This window comes from Nerophis ophidion, linkage group LG07, assembly GCF_033978795.1.
Source record: "Nerophis ophidion isolate RoL-2023_Sa linkage group LG07, RoL_Noph_v1.0, whole genome shotgun sequence".
In the NCBI taxonomy this organism is placed as follows: domain Eukaryota; kingdom Metazoa; phylum Chordata; class Actinopteri; order Syngnathiformes; family Syngnathidae; genus Nerophis; species Nerophis ophidion.
Window position 1 is genome coordinate 31331348 of NC_084617.1, and position 10000 is coordinate 31341347.

Here is a 10000-nt window from a genome sequence, read left to right on the forward strand (position 1 = left end):
AACTAGGATGTAGGTTGCATCCTTACTAAGATTTAGGTTGCATTCTAACAAGGATTTAGGTTGCAGACTAACTAGGATGTAGGTTGCTTCCTTACTAAGATTTAGGTTGCATTCTATCTAGGATTTAGGTCGCACACTAACCAGGATGTAGGTTGCATACTAACTAGGATGTAAGTCGCACACTAACTAGGATGTAGGTTGCATCCTTACTAGGGTGTAGGTTGCATACTGACTATGATGTAGGTTGCATCCTTACTAAGATTTAGGTTGCATTCTAACTAGGATTTAGGTTGCATACCAACTAGGATATAGGTTGCATCCTAACTATAGTGTAGGTCTCATACTGACTATGATGTAGGTTGCATCCTTACCAATATGTAGGTTGCATCCTAACTATGATGTAGGTTGCATCCTTACTAGGATGTAGGTTGCATACTGACTATGATGTAGGTTGCATCCTTACTAAGATTTAGGTTGCATTCTAACTAGGATTTAGGTTGCATACTAACTAGGATATAGGTTGCATCCTTACTAAGATTTAGGTTGCATTCTAACAAGGATTTAGGTTGCATTCTAACTAGGATGTAGGTTGCTTCCTTACTAAGATTCAGGTTGCATTCTAACTAGGATTTAGGTCGCACACTAACTAGGATGTAGGTTGCATACTAACTAGGATGTAAGTCGCACACTAACTAGGATGTAGGTTGCATCCTTACTAGGATGTAGGTTGCATACTGACTATGATGTAGGTTGCATCCTTACTAAGATTTAGGTTGCATTCTAACTAGGATTTAGGTTGCATACTAACTAGGATATAGGTTGCATCCTTACTAAGATTTAGGTTGCATTCTAACAAGGATTTAGGTTGCATTCTAACTAGGATGTAGGTTGCTTCCTTACTAAGATTTAGGTTGCATTCTAACTAGGATTTAGGTCGCACACTAACTAGGATGTAGGTTGCATACTAACTAGGATGTAAGTCGCACACTAACTAGGATGTAGGTTGCATCCTTACTAGGATGTAGGTTGCATACTGACTATGATGTAGGTTGCATCCTTACTAAGATTTAGGTTGCATTCTAACTAGGATTTAGGTTGCATACTAACTAGGGTATAGGTTGCATCCTTACTAAGATTTAGGTTGCATTCTAACAAGGATTTAGGTTGCATACTAACTAGGATGTAGGTTGTTTCCTTACTAAGATTTAGGTTGCATTCTAACTAGGATTTAGGTCGCACACTAACTAGGATGTAGGTTGCATACTAACTAGGATGTAAGTCGCACACTAACTAGGATGTAGGTTGCATCCTTACTAGGATGTAGGTTGCATACTGACTATGATGTAGGTTGCATCCTTACTAAGATTTAGGTTGCATTCTAACTAGGATTTAGGTTGCATACTAACTAGGATGTAGGTCTCATACTGACCATGATGTAGGTTGCATCCTTACCAATATGTAGGTTGCATCCTAACATTGATGTAGGTCGCACACTAACTATGATGTAGGTTGCATCCTTACTAGGATGTAGGTTGCATACCGACTATGATGTAGGTTGCATCCTTACTAAAATTTAGGTTGCATTCTAACTAGGATTTAGGTTGCATACTAACTAGGATGTAGGTTGCATCCTTACTAAGATTTAGGTTGCATTCTAACAAGGATTTAGGTTGCATACTAACTATGATGTAGGTTGCTTCCTTACTAAGACTTAGGTTGCATTCTAACTAGGATTTAGGTCGCACACTAACTAGGATGTAGGTTGCATACTAACTAGGATGTAAGTCGCACACTAACTAGGATGTAGGTTGCATCCTTACTAGGATGTAGGTTGCATCCTTACTAAGATTTAGGTTGCATTCTAACTAGGATTTAGGTTGCATACTAACTAGGATGTAGGTCGCACACTAACTATGATGTAGGTTGCATCTTTACTAGGATGTAGGTTGCATACTGACTATGATGTAGGTTGCATCCTTACCAAGATGTAGGTTGCATCCTAACTATGATGTAGGTCGTACACTAACTATGATGTAGGTTGCATCCTTACTAGGATGTAGGTTGCATCCTAACTAGGATGTAGGTCGCACACTAACTAGGATGTCGGTTGCATCCTAACTAGGATATAGGTTGCATCTTTACTATGATGTAGGTTGCATTCTGACTATGATGTAGGTTGCATCCTAACTAGGATGTAGATTGTATCCTTAAAAGGATGCAGGTTGCATACTAACTATGATGTAGGTTGTATCCTTACTGGGATATAGTTTGCATCCTGAATATGACGTAAGAAGCACCCTAAATAGGATGTAGGTTGCATCCTTACTAGGATATAAATTGCATCCTGAGTATGACGTAAGAAGCACCCTAACTAGGATGTAGGATGCATCCCAACAAGTATATATGAAGCATCCTAAAGACGATGGCGGGTCTATACTTACTAGGACGTATGTTGCATCCTTACTATGATATTGAAAGCATTTTCACTAGGATGTAGGATGCATCCCAACAAGTATATATTAAGCATCCTAACTAGGATGTAGAATGAATCCTAACAAGACTCCTTCCACATCATGTGACCTGATGACCAATAAGGTATTTTGCAAAAAATGATTTTGCATATTTCATTATTATCAGTTCATATTTCATTTCTTGTATATACAACTTTACTTACAAGATATATCATATTACAAAGTGTGTACATAAAATATATATTATTACAGAGTAATCAGAATATACATTAGTAATGAAGTTAGTAATAAAATATATTATAAAGGGTGTACAAAAAATATATACATTATATTACAAAGTGTGTACATAAAGTGTATATTATTACGAAAGGTGTATATAAAATATGTTATTACAAAAGGTGAACATAAAGTATATATAATTAAAAAAGTGTACATAGAGTATGTATTATTACAAAGTGTGTACATAAAAATAGTATTACAAAGTGTGTACATAAAGTATATTATTACAAAGTGTGTACATAAATTATATATTATTACAAAGGTGTACATAGAGTGTATATTATTACAAAGTGTGTACATAAAAATAGTATTACAAAGTGTGTACATAAAGTAGATTATTACAAAGTGTGTACATAAATTATATATTATTACAAAGTGTGCACATAAAGTATACATTTTTATAAAGTGTGTACATAAAGTATATATTATTATAAAGTGTGTAAATAAAGTATATATTATTACGAAGTGTGTACATAAAGTATGTATTTTTACAAAGTGTGTATACAAAGTATATATTATTATAACATTTTTACATAAAGTATATATTGTTATAAAGTGTGTACATAAAGTATATTATTACAAAGTGTGTACATAAAGTATATATTATTACAAATGGTGTACATAAAGAACATTTTTTTTACAAAAAGTGTACATAAAGTATATTATTACGAAGTGTGTACATAAAGTATATATTATTACAAAGTGTGTAAATAAAGTATATATTATTACAAAAGATGTACATGAAGTGTATATTATTACAAAGTGTGTACATAAACATAAGGAAAATATAAACTGGACAATATTAAGCACCTGCATGCGCACACAAGTAATGTATTCATCCACCATCAATATTAAATGTGTTTATTGTGTGTTTCTTTATCAATAATTCATGTCATTAAAAAGAAAAGTTGGTATTTTGCAGTTATGTTTTGTATGAATATTCTGTTTGACTAAGTTGTAGACCTTCCAAAGGAGGCGGCTGCTATTCCAAAGTAGAGCAAGAGCGCCGCCAAGCGTCTTTTCTCTGCCATGTTTGTTGTTGCCATGAAGATCCCATTTTTCAAAATAAATTCCTGCATTAATCAAAATTGGTTAAATCAGTCGATCACATCGGGATAGGAATCGATATGCATGGATTGTTGATACTCAAATCATATGATTAGTGACGTCATATTGTGCATGGCTTGTTATTATTCATATCATATCATTAGTGAAGTCAAAAGGTGCATGGATGTTTACATTAGTTTAATATTATTAGTGACGTCATAAGGTGCATAGATTGTTTACATTAATAGCATATCATTAGTGACGTCATAAGGCGCGTGTTTCGTTATTATTAATGTAAACATGGATTGTAATTATCAATATCATATCATTAGTCACGTCATAAGGTGCATGGATTGTTCACATTAATATCATGTCGTCAGTGACGTCATAAGGTGCATGGATTGTTATCATTCATATCATATCATAAGTGACGTCATATGGTACATGGATTGTTATCATTAATATCACATCATTGGTGAGGTCATAAGGTGCGTGTTGCTGCTGTTTACCCGTGGACATACAGTAAATAGAGTAATAAAATATATTGATATAAAATGTATAACTTCCGACAAATAATTATTACTAACAAATAAACAGATGTTGTATGATTGATACACATATTTAATACCACAACAATTAAGCAACATCATAATTGAATTACACTATTAAAAATAATAAGAAAGATAATAATAACAATTATAAAATAACAATAATAATATTCATACTTTTTAGGTTCACACAGTCTTTGTATGCAATTATATGATTATTATTAATTTAAATTATAATTAAAATTATATCATTATTATCAATTATAATCATGATTTTGTAAATGTGTTTTAAGCCATGCAGCAAAAGTTCACAATAAATTACTATTATTTAACCAAATAATATAAACATGAACTATTATAATGTTTACTGTTAAATAAAGGTTATTTAATACGTATTCTTATTATAATGTGTGCGATTTTAAAGATGAGTTTGTCGATGGTGTGCATTGTTGTGTTAGCTTTGTTGAAAGAGCAACGTGAAACTGAAAGAGGACAAGAAGATGGAAGGAAACATAAAAAAAATATAGAAATAGAATCCATGATCACAAAGTGTTGACTTTCCACGGGAGACCCCCCACTGATCCCACCTTAGTGGGCCTCCTGCTGCCCTCCAGGCCGGAGGAAGAGGCCTGCTCTGTGTGTGTGTGTGTGTGTGTGTGTGTGCGTGTGTGTGTGTGTGTGTGTGTGTGTGTGTGTGTGTGTGCGTGTGTGTGTGTGTGTGTGTGTGTGTGTGTGTGTGTGTGTGTGTGGTGGGAGGGATTTTATGACCGTGCTGTAAGGATGCATGTGAGGAAGACAAAGGAAGTTCGGACACACACACTCACACACACGCACACACTCACACACACACACACTAGACAACACTGGGCCACAAAGAGACAAACGGGCAGGCAATAAAAACACGCTAAAAAAAAAAAAAAAAAGGTGGAGTTTTTCTTCTTCCTTCCTTTCAAGTTGTTGGAACGTCACAACTTTCTAACATTTCAACCAATATTTAAAAACGTTATTGTAGAAAAATGCACACACGACAATGATAATTATGACGATGGTTGATGTTGTTTTATAACATGTTTATTAACGATCTTAATATAGCACAACACGCATGTTTATTTTCCACGCGTCTGAAAAGTAGTAGGAAGCAATAGAGTTTATTTGTTGTGTAATAAACAACTTCATGATCATTATAATAATATATTGGCTAACAGATGCAAGTAATATAATAAAATATAATATAATAGTATGTAGTAAGTAATCTAATATAACATATTAGTATATGATAAGTAATATAATACAATATAATAGTATATAGTAAGTAATATAATATAATATAATATAATATAATATAATGTAATATAATATAATATAATATAATATAATATAACAGTATATATAATATAATATAATAAATATAATGTATAGTATATAGTAAATATAGGAGTAAAACTGACAAGTATTCATTCATGAAACAATTAATAAAGGAGCAAGAGAAAGTAATGAATATTTTTTACATTCAAAACAACGAATGAAGACTAAATAATTGACAAAGACTATAAAACTGACATAAATGTTGTAAATAAATAATAACAATAATAAAGTAGTAAAAGTGAAAATAATTAAGTGTAAGCCCGTGTATTTTGTTTAAATAATCAAATGATATTAAATAAATGAAATGAGGACAATAAGCAAATGAATAAAACGGACTTAAAGGCTGCAAAATAAACTACGTTATAAATAAAAGTGACGATTAAACAATGGCGACATTGTTATGCAAAAGTTTGAAAAAGAGCATTAAGGCAAAATGAGAACAATTAAAAATAGCTGAGTAAACAAAAAAAACAAAGTTGCGTATGTGGACGACTAAATTATAGAAATGTAACATGTGTGTACAGAAAGTATACTGCAAATAAACATAATTCGCCAAAGTGTGTATAAAAAGTGTGAACATGAAAAATACTGCAGTATTTTTGCTAAAAAATAAACATAAATCGCCCTAGTGTGTATTAAAAGTGTTAATATAAAAATACTGCAGTATTTCCTCTACAAAATAAACACCATTTGGTGTAGTGTGTATAAAACCTATACATATAAAAGAATATGGCAGCATTTTATCTAATATATAAACATAATTTGCTGTAGTGTTTATGAAAAGCATAAATATATAAAAAATACTGCAGTGTTCTCCTCTACAAAACAAACATAATTATGTGTAGTGTGTATAAAAGTATGTATATATAAAACATACTGTAGTATTTTCTTTACAAAATAAACCTAATTTGGTGTAGTGTGTATAACAAGTATACACATAAAAATACTACAGTATTTTCTGTACAAAAAAAACACAATTTGGAGTAGTGTGTATAAAAAGTACAAATATAAATAAAATACTGCAGTATTTCCTCTACAAAATAAACACAATTCGGTGTAGTGTGCATTAAAAGTTTATATAAAAATAATACCACAGTATTTTTTTCTACAAAATAAACATGATTGCGTAAAGTGTGTATACAAGTATGATTATATAAAAAATGCAGTATTTTTTTTTATACAAAATGCACATAAATCGGTGAAGTGTGTATAAAACTACTATATATAAAAACAATACTGCTGTGTTTTCTCTACAAAATAAAGGTGATTGCATTGTTTAAAAGTACTATTTAAAAAAAAAAATAGTGCAGTATTTTCTCGAACAAAATAAAGGTGATTATGTGTAGTGTGTATGAAGGTATATATATATATATATATATATATATATATATATATATATATATATATATATATATATAAATATATATATATATATATATACATATATATGTATATATATATATATATATAAAAATATATATATATATAAACATATATATATATGTTTATATATATATATATATATATATATATATATATATATATATATATATATATATATATATATATATATATATATATATATATATATATATATATATATATATATATATATATATATATATATATATATATATATATATATATATATATATATATATATATATGTTATATTGAAGCTGCGGGCCAACAAAGCCATCATTGCAGAATTGATCAAGAAGTGTTGTAATAATAAAAAAAAAGACTTTGTGTGTCTTCTTCTCTCGCCGTGTTTGTTTTACAGCCGTTTAGTTCTTAACCTTCACAAATTTATACGCTATAAACTTTTATGGCCGTCATATTCTTTTATTGCGGCGCACCGCCTTCAATTCTCTGCGCTCTTCTCCGCCGCCTTTTTACGAGCCTTTCCTCATCTTCATCTTCATCCTCTTCCTCCTCCCGCTGCTCCTCTTCCTCACCCTCATACTCTTCCTCATCCTCACCCTCATCCACATCCTCATCCTCATCCTCTTCCCGCCTTCCGACGTCAACAAGCAAACAAATGCGAGCTACTTTTTACGCACAAAAACACAACACAAGTCAGTCATTTTCACGTCTCCTTCATCATCATCATGGTCGTCTTCATATTCGTCTTTGAAGTCAGTGACGTCACCGGAAGTGCATTCACTTCACCTATAAATAAATGATATTATTTCCGCTGTCTGCTATGAGTTGGAGACTTGTCCAGGGTGTGCCCGCCTTCCGCCCGATCGTAGCCGAGATAGGCACCAGCGCCCCCCGCGACCCCAAAGGGAATATGTGGTAGAATATGGATGGATGGATGGATATTCCTGCTGTCATTTATGTGATTAAAAAAAACACATTTTAACTTTAAGTGTTATTTAATAATGCATCGTATTCAAATTTTAATTTTATTATTCATCCTATATAAAAAGTGTGGAAATAAAAAAATAATGCAGTATTTTCCCTGTAAATAAACCTATTTGTCTGTAGTGTGTATAAAAAGTATGAATATAAAAAAAAAAATCAGTATTTATCTCTGTAAATACAGATCGTTTACTGTAGTGTGTATAAAAAGTATAAATATAAAAAAAATACCTCAGTATTTTCTCTAAGAAATAAACAGTGCATATAAAAAGTATGAATATAAAACAAATATATTCCAGTATTTTCTCTGTAAGTAAATAAAAATCGCTCTAGTGTGTAGAAAATGTATGAATATAAAAATTATGCTGTATTTTCTCTTAAAAGTAAACATAATTTGGTGTAGTGTGGATAAAAAGCATGAATATAAAAAACACTGCAGTATTTTCTCTATAAAGTAAACATCATTTGTTGTAGTGTGTATAAAAAGTGTGACTAAAAAAAAAATAATAATGCGGAATTTTCTCTAAAAGGTAAACATGATTTAGTGTAGTGTGTAATAAACATGTGAAAGTGTGCTATAAAAATGTCCACAATTCTAAAATAAGTATCCATCATGGAGTTATATTTATAAAAAACAATGTTATATTACATAAGAAAAGAACATCATTTTCAATTCATTACATTTTATACTTATTTTTCCATCATATTTAAATAAACTCTCATTGTTTTGAAATGATTAAATAAATTAAACAGAATGTTTATTTCCAACAATGATTTAATTTGACTTATTTAGTCATTTATCAGTGTGCTAATTATTACAAGTAAGAATAGGTGACATTTGTACAGTTAATTGTGAAGAGCAAATACCCGCAAAGTAAGAATCATTTTAATAAATCTATTATTTTCATAATTAGAATATAACAAAAACAAATATTATTAGAGTCTTCTAAATATGAAATGACACCCTTGGCTTTGCACTTGTTTTACGCTATAAAGCAGGCATAGTAATTAAAAATCAATTATTTAGTCCTTATTTTAGGAAGATAATATGTATAATTGACTTGAATATGCATTTTTTTGTTTTTGTTTTTTTACGGGACGGCGTGGCGCAGTGGAAGAGTGGCCGTGCGCAACCCGAGGGTCACTGGTTCAAATCCCACCTAGAACCAACCTTGTCATGTCCGTTGTGTCCTGAGCAAGACACTTCACCCTTGCTCCTGATGGGTGCTGGTTGGCGCCTTGCATGGCAGCTCCCTCCATCAGTGTGTGAATGTGTGTGTGAATGGGTAAATGTGGAAGTAGTGTCAAAGCGCTTTGAGTACCTTGAAGGTAGAAAAGCGCTATACAAGTACAACCCATTTATCATTTATTTATTTAATAACAGAATGTTATCAAACGCAGAAGAAGGAGATCCTGTGAGAAGGTTTTTAAAATACATTTATCTTGAAAAAACACCAAGGAGTGAAGCCACACAATTTAAACTACTCCTTGGTGTTATTTATTTGAGTAAATATGAAGCTTGAACCAAGACAATAAACAACAACAATGGTTTTACTGATACGAGAAGGCCAGACAATCACTTCCTGTATCGTCTTTTCACAGAGCATCAACGTGTTAGCACGTTAGCATGTTAGCGTTTTTGCACGTTTACACAGGAAGTGAGTTGTTCACTATTTAGGTCATTTTAGTGACATCATTAGTAATAAAATAACATAATAAGTAACAATGTGGGATGTCATTTATTGTTAGAATATATAAAACTGCACATGTAATATACAAATAGATAGATAGCTTTTTATTGATTTCTTCAGGCGACTTCCCTCAGGAAAATATACTTATATTATACCAAGAAGTTCAATTTAATTTATAATAGTAATCATTTATACATCAATTAAAAGGTAATCAAAATGAATTAAAAAGGGT